Below are 14968 nucleotides of genomic sequence, written 5' to 3' on the forward strand. Positions count from 1 at the left end.
TAAGTGCATTTGTATCATTTTTTTAGATTCCACATATAAGTGATATGGTGATATTTGTCTTTCTCTGTCTGACTTAACTTCACTTAGTGTGATAATCTCTAGGTCCATCCAAGTTGCTGCAAATGGCATTATTTCATTCTTTTTTATGGCTGAATAATATTTCTAGGATGTGGACTTTATCCCTGTTTCACAGATGAAGAGACTGAGGCTCAGGAAGCGATTAAGGAACTTCACCAAATCTCACAGGTAAATGCTGGAGCCGGGATTCAGATCTGGGTCACGCTGGGAGTCTTCCGTATGTAGTTTCAAAAACCTCAAGCTTTGGGCTACCATGGGCTATTTCATATCTATCTGTAGAATTCCTAAGACGATTCAAGAGGACCATCATCTTGGTGATTAGCCAGCCTCCTTAGGCAACAATTCCTCAAGTTCTTTAGAACAAAGAGGGTCGTAATTCCTTTCGTTGCACCGCCTTGGTCTTCCCAAAGTGACCAGCGCTAGGGAAGCTGGAAAGAAAGAGGTTAGCAGACTCTAGAGATTCCAATGTTCACAGTTTTATTGGTCACAGCAGCTCAGAAGATTCACCGCCAGTGCCTCCCTCATCCAACAGGTCAGAACAATAAACATTTATAACCGAGCAGCCATCGTGTCCCAAAAGCCACGCGGGCTGCTGTATAGTCACATCTCCTCTGCACTCTGGCCACCTGCTCCTCCCTTATCTAATTCAGACTCCTCATTTGAGACTTATTTCAGAGTTTACCACTTTCAGAAGGTGTTATCTTTCTAGGTCATATCAAAGGCATCTCCTTTGTGGTCTCCCAAATACTTACAAATATTTCCTCTCTCTCCATCACGGACTTGCCTCATTGTTTTATAAGCATCAGTCCAAGAATATGTCTCCTTAACCACACTACGACTGCCATTCTGATGTGAATGACGCCATCATTCCTTTTAAGAGATTTATTCATATTTTCCTTGACCAGACATCTTCTGAGCACCTACTACGTGCCAAGCCTCATGCTATATGTTAGTGATAGAGAAATGAATGGAGAAGATGTCAATCTAACAGGTGAGACAGGGAGTGGAATGAGACTTTGATGTCACTGCATGGCTTTAGCAAGGAACCTACTCTTGCTGGCTTGGTTAATTTACCTGCAAAATTGAATGAACATTAGTATCTGTTACTGTCTGTAAGGATGAGGATGAGGATTACATGAACTCATGCCCACATGGTGAGCAAGCGCATCCAAGGCACTCAGTAGGGAGCCAAATACAGGTTGGTAGTTTGGTTAATTCTTTGTGATGAGCATTGTAAATACTGGTTATTATCAAAGAGGTGGTGTTGCCTTCTGATACCAAAGTAGCTTTATGTCTTGGCTTTTTTTTTTTTGGTACAATGAAAGCAAAGCAAAGTCATTAGCTATTTAATGGGAAATTGGCATCATGCATTGGCTTTGATGAGAAATCAGTTTTGAAACATCACATATTTTAAACTCAGAAACCTAGTCAATGCTTCTCTAATCTAAACTGTGATAATGTAGTCTAAAACATCTTTTCAAAAGACCACCCTCTCCTGAGGCTTTCTCTGATCACTCACCCAGAAGACTCTCCCTCCTTAAACTCCCCTTACTAAGTTCTTTCTTAGGACAGGCAGTACTTTCTTAACCCTGCCCTGGCCCTCCCACCACCATCACCAAACTCTTTCACCAAGACTTCTTTCATACAGGATGCACATCAAAGAGGAATCATATCAATATCCCACTGCACCAGCCAACCACTGCATAATCGTGTCATGTAACACATCACCCTGCAAAGCAGTGTCTTGAGGCAAGTCATTGATTTTCACTCATGCACCTGCAGGTCAGCTGGGACTCGGCTGACCTACGGTGGGACTGGCTTTTCACTGAAGACTCTGGGGTTGGCTGGGCAGCTCTGTTCCAAGTGTCTCTCATCCTCATCCTGCCTCTCCTTGGGCAACAGGCTACCAGGGTATGCTGTTCTCTCAGCAAAGGTGAAGAGGCAGGAAAACAAAAAAGGAGAAACACTCAAGGTCTTCTAAGTGCTAGGCTCTGACCTAGTACACCATCCCCTCTGCGTCATCCTTCAGGTCAAAGAAAGCCACACGGTGAAGCCCAAGTCAAAAGCTGCAGAAATATAAAACCACAATCTTTGGCTAGAAATTCAGAAATGTGTGAAGAATTGGGGTCATTCATATAAACAATGAATCACATCCACCACCCAGGTGTCTCATACATATAAAATAATCTTCAGGCACTGACTGAATGAATGAATGAATGAGTGAATGAATGAATACTGAGAAAATTTCAGAGTCCTGTCAAGATACACGACAATTTAGCAGCAGCCCTTGTGAATCCTAAATCTGGTACATTAGTAACACTCTTCATTAAATATTAGTTTGCGACAGGTCCCTAGACTCCACTGTATGTTAGCTGGATAGGTGGAATTTGAAGAATTTGTGTATACACATTGTTATGTTTTCATGGATCTCTGATTATGAAATAAATCTATGTATCCATTTACACTTGGGAACCCACATGCACACACAAACACATCACACCCTCTCAGTAAAAGAAAAAAAAGTGAGACTGTTTTACATAAGTGGGGTGGGCGAGGGAGGGGATGAAGAGGGAGAAGGTAAAGAGGTGACTTTGAATGAAACCTACAGTGGTTAATTTTCATTTAACTACCTAGCTGAGACTAGAGGTTCAGCAGAAGCACATTAAAGTCCATGAACTTATAAAATGATGCATTACTGAAGCCACAGCAGGAGAAAGGGCTCCGTTTAGAAGACATAAAAGACCGAAGTCTGCTGAAATGTCGTTTTCCATTACAAGGTAACTGCTTAAAAAAAAATACATTTTAATTGAGAAAGAAGACACAGGCACCAAGAGGGCAGGCCAAAGAAAATTAACCCTTGGCTCTCCAGTCCTCCTGCCCCAGGAAAGCTTGCAGTTCTTTCCAGGGCTCAATCAAAGGAATAAATCTTAGATGAGTCTATTTCTCCCTCTGGGTCCTGCTGACACCAGCTACAAGCCACCATTTGCTCATTCTCTCAACAAATATTTATTGAGAGGCTTCAATGTGCAAGACATAAAGGGACAAGAAACCTCTGCGGTCATCGGCTGACCATCAAGAATATTACACAGCATATGAGCAGATGGTGATGACACAGGAAGAAACAGAGCAAGGAGGTGGAGGGTGGGTGGAGTTAACAGAGATACGTATTTAAATGGGGGGAAACCACCAAGTTTTTCATCTCCCATGGTGACCTTAGGTTCTCTGGGCTTTAACTTTGAGAAGCTTTTTAAATCAGTCAATCATCAGATGAAGCTGTACAAAGCACCCAGGACAGGTAAACTACCACGTCCTCCACTCTAGCCGACTCATATATGGGGTCCCTGTCCACGAAGTGTTTGCCATCAAGAGGTACCCGAGTGACCTGGGAAAACCGCAAACCCCAGATTTAATCACAAACTCTAAGCAGTGGGAAAAGAGAGGCCGTGCAGACACAAACAGCTGACTTACTAAGGCCTCTTGGGTGCATGTCCTAGCCCCTCCATCCCTTTCACTGTGTGTTGAGTGAGAAGTGAGTTCATCGCACTGGAGATTCAGGGATCTATCAAATCCATAGTAAACCATCCGCTTGCCTCGCTGGGTCCCCATATTGGGTCCTAGAAGCCATTCCCATGGGCCTGGATCCAAGAGTTTAAGGCTGTAAGCACATAAGGCCTGCCTCTATATGGGGAAGGGGAAATGTGGGTGTGTGGAGACCATGACCCCCTCCTTAGCCTCTGTCTTTCCACCTTCTGCCCAACTGCCATCCCACGAAGGTCTTCCTTCCAGGACTGTGTATCTCGGATAATTATGCTAATCTCCTGGGGAATTTTTTACTCTAGTGCCCAAGCCGCATCCTAACTCAGTCGAATCAGTTCTTCTAGGGGTGGGGCCCAGCATGAGTAGATTTTACAGCTTCCCAGATGCCCCTAACACACAGCCAAGGCTGAGGACCAGTCACTCTCCCTCTTACCAGGGCAGCTAACCCCAGTTGGAACCTCCGTTCCTGACCACGTGGTCTCCCTCCCTGTTTTAATTTAAGGTTTCAGCTCTGCCCCCAACAGCAAGTTGTCCCCCTGTGGTCCATCGGGAAAGAACCATCAGAAACCTCCAGGTGGCCTGTGTGCAGCAACTCTATTTTCCAGGCAAAACGGGGACAGGGGATCTAGCAGAAACACTCCTGGACTCTTCCAAAGCAGCAAGCCCAGGTAAGTTAGAGCGCGGTTTTGCAGCTCCAATCCTGGTTTGGACACCCACAAGCTCCATGTGACCTTGGACAAGTGAACCCCACTGCATCTCAGTGTGCTGCTCTGGAAATCGGGCACCGTGATCCGACCTCGTTGGGGTTGACAGGAAGACACAGTGAGAATCATTAATCAAGCGTGTGACATACAGCAGGTCCCTCGAAGTGGCAAGGCTCTTACTAATTTATTGAAAGGGAGAAAAGTTTATATACCAAAATAAAATACTGGGGACAGCTTCACAGTTTATGAGGATAACAAAGGAGGCAGATAATATTTGAAATCAGATCCACTCCAGAAAATCGGATTACCCACATTTTGTGTAGTGAGCACTGTCACCGAGAGGCAAGATAAGGGTGTAGGCCAGTGCTTGAGCAAGTCAGGGAGGGAGAGGAAAGCTCACCTGCACAGAGGTGAACTGGTACCCAGAGTCTCAAGACTCAAGTCACTGCGCTAAAAACTACTGCTCTTCCCACCAGTAGGGGATGGGACACACCTCTCAAAATGCACCCAGAAAGCACAAGAGAACAGGAAGGAACCAGAGGATGAAGTGGCTCTAACAACAAATGTGTCTGAACATCAACATGAAAACTAGGCTATGCATGCACTCCCAGTGGACAAGAAGAGGTGACGGGGGCCCGAGGAGTCCAGGGTGGAAAATGAGGATGCAGTAAGTTCAGAGAAGGCTCCTCTGAGGCGCCTATTAGTTACCTGCTGCTGCGTAACAAAGTACCACAAAGCTGGCGGCCTGAAACGGCACACCCTCTCCCAGTTTCTGGGGCTCAGCAGTCTGGCCGTAGCTTGGCTGGTCTTCAGCACACAGACTCTCAAGGCTACAATCCAGGTGTCCCCAGGTGGAGGCTTGAGGGGAGAGTCCACCTGCAAACTTGGGGGCTGGCACAATTCATTTTCTTGTATCTGCAGGACTGAGGGCCTTACCTTCTAGCTGGCTGCCGGCAGGGGGTCACCCTCAGCTCCTCAAAGCCACCCACAGTTCCTTGCCAACGGCCTCAAGCCAGTGAGGAGAGCCCCTACAGCAAGTCAGCCAACAAATGCAATCACAGGCGTGATACCCCATCACCTGCGCCGTGGTGTATTGGCCAGGCAAGTCATGAGCCCTATCCACTCACACCCACGTGGGTGGGACTGCACAAGGCCATAAATATCAGGACCTGGGGATCCCCGAGGACCACTTTTTTTTTTCATGGTGGTAAGGGATAGCTAACAAAATTTACTATTTTTAAGTGAGTAGTTAGTTCAGTGGCATTATGTACATTCACACCATTGTGTAACCACCACCACTGTCCATCTCCAGAACTCTTTTCATCCTCCCAAACTGAAACTCTGCACCCATGAAACACTGAGTCCCCAAGCCCTGGTAACCTCTATTCTACTTTCTCTCTCTGTGAACCTGACTACTCTAGACACCTCATATGACTGGAATCATAAGTGCCTGTCCTTTGTGACTGGCTTATTTCATTTGGCATGATGTCTTCAAGGTTCATTCATGTTGGCTCATGAATCAGAAAACTCTTCTCATGGGACCTAATTAAACTTACAAGCTTTTGCACAGCAAAGGAAACCATAAACAAAACAAAAAGACAACCTCTGGAATGGGAGAAAATATTTGCAAAAGATGAGACTGACAAGGGCTTAATTTCCAGAATATATAAACAGCTCATACAATTCAATAAGAAGAAAACAAACAACCCAATCTAAAAACAGGCAGAAGATCTAAACAAGCAATTCTCCAATGAAGACATACAAATGGCCAATAGGCACACGAAAAAATGCTCAATATCGATAATTATCAGAGAAATGCAAATCAAAACTACAATGAGGTATCACCTCAGACCAGTCAGAATGGCCATCATTCAAAAGTCCACAAACGATAAATGTTAGAGAGGGTGTGGAACAAAGGGAACCGTCCTACACTGCTGGTGGGAATGCAGTTTGGTGCAGCCACTGTGGAAAACAGTATGGAGATTCCTCAAAAGACTAAAAATAGACTTACCATATGACCCAGCAATCCCACTCTTGGGCATATATCCAGAGGGAACCTTAATTCAAAAAGATACATGCACCTCAATGTTCATAGCAGCACTATTTACAATAGCCAAGACATGGAAACAACCTAAATGTCCAGCGACAGATGACTGGATAAAGAAGATGTAGTATATTTATACAATGGAATACTACTCAGCCATTAAAAATGATAAAATGCCATTTGCAGTAACATGGATGGACCTGGAGATTGTCATTCTAAGTGAAGTAAGCCAGAAATAGAAAGAAAAATACCATATGCTATCACTTACATGTAGAACCTAAAAAAAAGACATACAAACTTTTTTACAAAACAGAAATAGACTTACAGACATAGAAAACAAACTTACGGTTACCAGCGTGGGAAGGGAGTGGGAAGGGATAAATTGGGAGTTCAAGATTTCCAGACACTAACTAATATATATATAAAATAGACAGACAACAAATTCATACTGTACAGCACAGGGAACTATATTCAATACCTTGTAGTAACTTACAGTGGAAAACAATATGAAAACGAATATATGTACATTCATGTATGACTGAAGCATTATGCTGTACACCAGAAACTGACACAACATTGTAAACTGACTATACTTCAATAAATACATATGTATGTATATAAAAACAAACAAAGAAAACAAAAACAAAAATAAAAACAAAAAAGAAAACCCTTCTTTTTAAGGCTAAGTAACATTCCACTGGATGGGTATAACCACACTGTGTTTTTCCATTCATCCATTCATAAACATCTTCCACCTTCTGCCTCATGTCAATAGCACTGCTATCAACCTGGGTGTACAAGTACCCATTCAAGTCCCTACTTCCAGTTCCCTGGGGTATATACTTAGAAGTGGAATTACTGGATCACCTGGTACCATGGACACTGTTGAGGCCCACGTGTGCCTACATTGGGGAAAAGTGGCTTCGGAGTCTGTTAAGTCTTGACAGGAGCAGAGGGAGAGGAAAGGGTGCCCAACTACCCAAGAGCGGTGTCACGCTGTCGGCACCACCTGTCCCTCAACGGTGCCGCTGCCTTGCTAGAATGTGCAAACTCAGCAGCGTTTGCAGCACCCCACCCACGGGCCCCAGGGACACCGTCCACCCCCAAAACCCAGCCTTAGTTTGCACCCGACTGCTGCTATCACTGCACATTTGAAAGGAGTCTTTTTCTGTTCTGCTGTTTGAATTATCTATAATTAGATACTTACTTGCTCTCTCTCGGTATTCAGATAAGCTCACAGCAAAAGCGAGAGTCTCTCCCAGCCTCGCCATGGGGGCCAAGTGTGGATGTAACACACCAGAGCATCTTGCTCAGACCAGACCTGACAGCGGTCCTCCAGGAGAGGTCCTCATGGGAAGAAACGCATCAGAAAAGACTTGGAGCTTCTTTTCCAGCCATCTCCCCCTAACTTTTGCTTCATGGAGTCCTCTGCCCCAAACTTGGGAGGTTAGGGGCAGTTCTGTAGGAAGGAGTCGGTCGGTTCTTTGAGATGCTCCCTGGAGCCTTCCAGCTCCTGTCCCCCAAAACCCGGGAAGAAGCTGAAACAAAACCTCAGGGTGGCTCACTCACAACTTTGAGACACACCTATCTTTGCAAAACAGCTGGCCACCACGATCAGAACGTGTTACAGCTTTCCAGTCAAGGCCATTCAGTCTGAAAACCTCCCACATCTACACCTGCCTTCTTATTTTGGCTTACCCAAAAAACTGCAAACGGGACACTCTCTGGAGTGGTTCGTGAGAACAAAGTCCTAGGGAATCTATGGTCACAGGCAGAATAAGGGGTTCCGAGGCAGCCTGGCTCTGTGGCAGGAGTTGGGACGGGAGGTGCGATGGGAACACACGAGGGCGGGAAAGAAGCCCTTGCCTCCATCCACTCCATCTCAGCCAGCAAAGGTGAAATCAGAGGGAGAGTGCCAACGAGGCCGGCCGGGTCTCCAGACAGCCAAAACATGGCGCTTTATTATGGAGTCTAAGTGACTGCAAACAGGCCATTATCGAATCTCTTCGGTGACAAAGCTCCGTGTTGAAGGGGACAAATAAAAATAAGTACATTAAGCACAATAAATCGCAGGGGCCTGTCGCCGAGACCCATTATCCCTGGGGGATTATGGGACTGTTCTCCTCCCTGCCTTTCAGCTATTAGATCCTGGTTTTCCCATCACTGTTTTAATATTGCAGCCATTACTCTCCGTGCCACGAAGAGCCTGCTGTTTCTCGGCAGTTCGGGGTGGCAAGGGCATAATTTGTTTTATGATTTGCTTGGGAGGGTAGCTGTTTTATATTCATCTTTAAAAGATACATTTGATAATCGCAGCAATGAGACCCCACTTAAAACACAAGACCCACCCCTGGTGTTCCTTCTGGCATCAGTGTGGCCACGGCTGGAATAACCAAAAAGATACCCAACCATTACGGGGAGAGCCATACTGTTTCTTTGGGGGAGCCACATGCCCGATATGGGCTTTCGTCTTGCTTAAAGAGACACTGGATCATGGGGAAGGCAGCCTGGACTAGAAGCGGATGGTTAAGAGGCTGGAAGTCAGGGGGCCTGGGTTTGACCATTAAGTTGGTGTGATCTTGGGCAGGTCCCTTGATGTGCTGGGCTGAAGTGTCCCACTTGCCAAATAAATCACTGGGTCCACATGACTCTTTGGAGCCCAAGGTTTCGGCATTTCTACAAGATCCAGAGGGATGTGAAGAACTTTAAGCCAAATAATACTACTTCTCTTTCCGTCTCTCTCTCTCAACAAGATCGTTACAAGATTCATCTTAAGACAAAACAAACCCATTACACAACTGTCGGAGACATCTTCCCCCAGTGCCCTCTTCTCCTTTCTGTGTCGAAACCTTCTCTCTTGCCCCCCGATCCCTCAAGTTGTTCTTCAAGACAGCGTATTCTAAACACTGTAAACAAGTCCTCTCCCAGTGTTACCCATCAGGACGTGGATGGAAGGACGGATACCCAAGGACAGAACGTGCTGGGCCAGACACCCACAGCGGGGACCGTTTCCACTCTTTCCGCATCAGAAGCGAGCAAGGCGGCAAATACCCTTGGCTCGTCTGTAAGATGGCGTCAACTTCTGCTTGTAGCGTGGAGACATTGATGGTCCTTTCAGCCATTCCCATTTCAATTAGCACATCAAAATCTTGTCAGGAAAAGAATACTCCTTGTGAGGTAATGCTTCCGAGCACCACATCACAAAACTGATCCCAGAACTTCATCGCCCACCCGAGACACACCGACGTAAAACCCGCCCGACAGTGCCCAGCTCTCAACATACTCTGTAAAGGACTCAAATTCAGAAAAGGGGTGGAAAAGGTTACAAGCTCTCCCATGTCAGAAACAGAGCTGAGTTTTATGGATCATCAAAGCCCACTGAGCAGCCTCTTGGGAGTGGAAGAAAGAGGACTCCTCCTAACCCAGTGATGCCGCTGGCTTTGCAGAATTTGGTGCAACAACCCAACAAGCACCAAGTGGCATTGGGTACAGGGTAGCTTTTGGCCTGGAATACAGGTGGTAAGTGGCAGCGGAGGCAGACTGCCTGCAAACAGGATGGAGAGCTGAGAGACAACCGAACCAGGGGAACCGAGCCACCCAGAGTGACAGCTCCATGCGGGCGGGGCCTCGTTCTCCTCCCCACCCCAGTGCCCAGCTCAGTGCCTGGCACTCAGCAGATGACTGAAGACTGCGAGTTCACTGAGTGAACGAATCAAGGAATGAAACAGAACCAAGCAGCATCCGTGACTGGCAGCCCCTAAAAACTCTGGTCCCGCTGATGGGAAGGGAGCCAAGACCTAGTCAACAAAGTGAGAGCTCTGCAGAGCTTTGAGCACCTCAGACAAAACATCCACAGGCACACATATTCAGGCAGCAGCACATCCTATGCTGTATGTAAAAGGAAGTTAAAGACTCCGATTTCCTCAAATGTCAGTGTGAGAGTTTTGAGGGCTGTTTGTGGCTGGTTTATTTTGTAGCTTTTTTCCTTGCCACTGCAAGTTATTAGAGGAAAGCCAAAGAGAAAAATACTCTGAAAAAACTCCTTAGCCTCTGCCCCAATGAACCTCTTTGGAATATCAAAATATAATTCTTGAACAGAAACGAACATAACTACTACATGTTCCCATGCTCTCTATGAAAGATTCAAGAGTTGGGACAGATACTCAGGATTTACATCCAAATCAAACATCAGGGCAGCAGTGAGCAGCCAGGGAGTCAGGATACAGCCATCTCAGACTCCTAAGAGGGCACAGCTCTGGGTAGCACTTCCCTTGCAAATCTTGCCAACTTGCAAGTTGCTCCAAGTTTCCACCAAGCACACAGTTCAGGTCAAACATCCACACCATCCCAACTGACTTCCAACTGAAAAACTGCACAGAACATGTCATGTATTGGATCCAAATGCTCACTGGATACCATATCGTGGGAATAAGAGACATCTAATGTCCCCCAGGGCAGCCTGCCATCAGCCAGGGGATGTATTTTCTAGAGCGCTTTCTCAGGTGATTGTGTTTGAACTTAGGTTGACGGTGGGAATGGGCGATGGACCTTGTCTCCCAGAGGAGGAAAAATAAACCTTGAAGAATTAATTATGAGTTAAATTGTGATCCCCAAAAGATATACGGAAGTTCTAACCTCCAGGACCTCAGAAGGTGACCTTATTTGGTAATGGGGTCTTTACAGAGGATTCAGGTTACAATGAGGTCACTGGGGTGGGCCCTAACCCAGTATGACCAGTGTCCTTATAAAAAAGGTGTTATCTGTACATACAGAGGGAAGATGACGTGAAGACACACAGGGAGCAGGCCTCCATGGGACTGGAAGGACCACTGGAGGAACACCAAGGGCTACCAGCCAACACTTGAAGTTAGAAGAGGCATAGAAGGATTCTCCCAGAGCCAACGGAGACCATGGCCCTGGAGACACCTGGAGACAGCTTGACCTCAGACCTCTAGCCTCCAGGGCCATGAAACAATACCCTTCTGTTGTTTTAAGCCTCCCAGTTTGTGGTACTTTGTTACCGTAGCCACAATTAACTAATACAGAGAAGGCAAGCACCTTATCCTAGCTGAGGTAGTAAATCACATGCAATTAACATTTTGCTCAATCAAAACCTCTGGCTCCAGGGTCCTGTTCTCTCCCAGACTGTGACCTGTTTTCAAACAATCTCCAAATCAGTTACCACAATCCATACTAGCATACGAAGGGGTAATACCATGTGGATGGGTTTTTCTAAAACCTTCTCCTCCTCCCAGGTAACACACGTGCCCTTCAACCCCATCCTGGAGTGGACAACTTTCCAAAGCATCATGTTTTAGAGTCTCTGGCTTTTAGGTAAGCAAAATTCAAGTGGGGGATTTTTTTTTTTTGATTTTTGACATGAAAAGACTACAATTTGACAGGCTGCTACCTTCTCCCCACATCTTTTCAGCTGTGATGTTCCATTACAAACATCGACAGACCAGACATGGAACACACAAGCCATGTTAAAACAATAATTAATGCAGGGAAGAGAACAGTGACAACTGCTCAGCAAAAGAGACAGGTTTGTCATCTGAGGCACTGAAACAGGATGCTCCCTGGCTGTGGATGCAAAGCGATTTCTGATGTGACATCGGGTCAAAGTGACTCGTTAAACCCCTCGCCTGCAAACTTCGTTCCCTAAGACACAAAAGTGAAGAAGACGAGATATTTTCGACAAACTCACCCCTAACTCTCACCTCGACACTATCTTCTCTCTACCACTATTAAAGGGGGAAGTATATTCATGCAACAAACCACGCCGAACTTACCATCCCCAAAACGGTTAGTTTGCATTTGCACAGGAGAACGGGTTACTAATTTGTGTTTTAAACAAGGCATGTGCATTAATATTAATTTTCAAAATATAATCCATTCGCAGAGTTAAAGCAACAGATGGTGTCATGGGCTGAACTGCTCCCCTCCCCCGCCTTCCCACCCAAATTCACACGTTGAAGGCTCAACCCGCAAGGACCTCAGAATGCGACTTTATTTAGAGAAAAGGTCCTTAAAGAATTATGGTTAAGTGAGGTCATGAAGGTGGGCCCTTATCAATATGAGTGAAGTCTTTATAAGAAGAGATTGGAACAGACACACAGAGGGAAGACCAAGTGAAGACAGAGAAAGAAGGCAGCTGTCTGCAAGCCAAAGAGAGAGGCGTCAGGAAGGACGCGGTCGGCATCTTGATCTGGGACGTCTAGCCTCTGGAATCGTGAGAAAACACATTTCTTTTGCTTAAGCCACCCAGTCTCTGGTGCTTTCCTATGGCAGTCCTAGCATACTAACGCAGATGGAGCTCCATAATTTTTAATTTCTTTTTTTTTTAATTGCATAACTAACGGCTTTTAAAAAAAAAGAAATCACAAAATACATTAAGTCAAGGATTTTTGGCATTTCCGTAAAAGACTTGAAATTATCAAAGCAGGGAACAGACGGCATCACTAACGTCACTGTGTCAATGGGCAGATGGGTACCGCAACAGTGAAAGTGTTGGCTGGTGGTGTGTGGAAGGGACGCACACTCAGGAGAGTGAAGGGTTTTAGAGAAGGTGCCTGTAGTCTGTTTGACCTTCGAGACCTTCAGGTTAATCTTCCTACTGAACATAGTGGGGTTTTCTGTTTGTCCAGCTTCTCTTGGGGAACCACCCCTTTTCCCCTCTCCAAGCAAGGCAAAGAGGATGGACCCCATCTCCCAGGACTAGGTCCAGGGGTGTGATCGTGGTCCTTCCAAACAGATCATGACCAGGACTTTCACCAGATCCACTGGGAAAAAGGTGCTCTCCTTCAACTGTGATAGTGAGCTGGGCAGGAGGTGAGCCTGGGGCTCCTGAAGATGCTCTCTGCCATTCCAAGGGGACACTCTGCCTGAGAATGATGCCAGTACAGAAGAGAGCAGAGCCAAGAGTCAGAGCAAGGACTTCATGATGACACTTGAGGACCCGGATCCAGCACTGCCTGAAGCTTCCCTCTGTTTTCTAGTTACTGAAGCAGATAAAGTCCATTTTTTTCCCCTTTATGGTCACAGGGTGACCTGGGCTTCTATCACTTATGTCTGAAACGGTCCCTGCTGAGACACTGAAGCTCTCTGCACACATGAACACTCATCTAGCTACATACTTAAAAGTTCCATCAAAATTTAAAGTATTTTATATTTTACTGAAATCCTCTATGATTTCAAGGGTTCTTAATCAGGAGTGCAATGAACGAGCCTTAGGAGATATGGATGCCCCTGAAATTCTATGAAAAAAGAAATATTTAGGTACACATAAGGGTCTGTGGCAGAAAACAACGGAAGAATTGCCATCCCCAAACTTCAGTATCTTAGGAGGAAGTATGGTACCGTGATCTTCAAGCTTTTCTTGTATTCTGAAATTTGAAAACCTTGTATAATGACTTGCCTATTTTTAGGTTGCCATCTAAAGTTTTCATCAGCAACTGAATAATTTCCAAGAATAGAATTTCCAGCATATTGTAAACATTAACATTTTCAAATAAAACTTTCACATCGTATTTTTTAACAGAATCTAACAAGCTGATACTCATCGTGCATTTGAAAAATTCAGAGCCAAGTTTTTCGGTTTTTTTTTTAAGAGCTGAACAATTTATATCATTCCTTAGCATGAGACAGGGGCCCGAATGCCCTGTTTCTACCACCAAGTTTAAACACATAAAAGAGAACGTGGCAAGGGGCAGCCTGGCCGAATTCCCTCGATGAGAAGGTTTCCACAAACCTATTTCCAACAGTTCCTTTGTTTAGTGCCCCTTACGGTTTTCATACTCAGAGCCACTCACCCGAGTGAGATCAGTATTGGACAAGAAATGTAACTTTATAAAATGGGGATGCATGATTGTGAAAATGGAGGTAGAAGGAAGAACCATGGACCCAGCAGGGGTCAATTTGAAGGAAGGGTCCACAGGTGAGGTCAAAAATCTGGAAACTGATTCCCTGAAAACTCTCTGCACCTGCAATGCTCCACAGACATCTTCATGAATCCCTAGGGGTATGTATAGTCCAGTGTCAAGACTACCTGGGCTGGTGGATCCCAGGATCATGACTAAGAGGACATACTCTGGAAGCAGGACATACTTCCTGTCTCTGGCTTCACCACGTGGGCAAATAACCTCAATGCGCCTCAGTTTCCTCACCTGTAAAATGAAACTGTGCAGCTCAGAGGGTTGCAGGGAGGATCAAAAAACACCACGCATGCCAAGCACATCTCCCAAGCACATAAGAAGCATTCAGTAAGTGAGAGGTATAATTGTTACCACCCGTGATTGCTGCTACGGTTATTTTAAATGCTGTGCATCACTTCTGGCTGAGAGTCCTTTCTTGTACCCTTCATTGGCTCTCATCCCCTTTACCTGCCAGAGCCCAAAATCAGGCGAGAGAAAGGAGCAGGGTGGCCCAAGAGCTCTTGAAAAATGGCCTCAGGTGATTACTTTCTGAGACCCCTGGACGAGGCTGAACAGAGAAAGCTGGTGCCCACCCCCCAGCAAACCCCATCCCTGGGAGCTGTTTGTCTTCTAATTTTCCCAAACACAACCACCAGGAGGGAGAGGGGGAGAAACAGTGCAGAGGCTCCACG

At 45.7% G+C, this 14968-nt stretch overlaps 1 protein-coding gene across 1 annotated transcript in view; it reads right to left on the reverse strand.

Annotated features, from left to right (window-relative positions):
• The window catches only part of LARGE1 (LARGE xylosyl- and glucuronyltransferase 1), a 488867-nt gene that overhangs the window by 461231 nt on the left and 12668 nt on the right, over positions 1-14968 (reverse strand). The gene's annotated exons all lie outside the window — the stretch shown is intronic.

This window comes from Vicugna pacos, chromosome 12 (genome assembly GCF_048564905.1).
Source record: "Vicugna pacos chromosome 12, VicPac4, whole genome shotgun sequence".
Lineage (NCBI taxonomy): Eukaryota > Metazoa > Chordata > Mammalia > Artiodactyla > Camelidae > Vicugna > Vicugna pacos.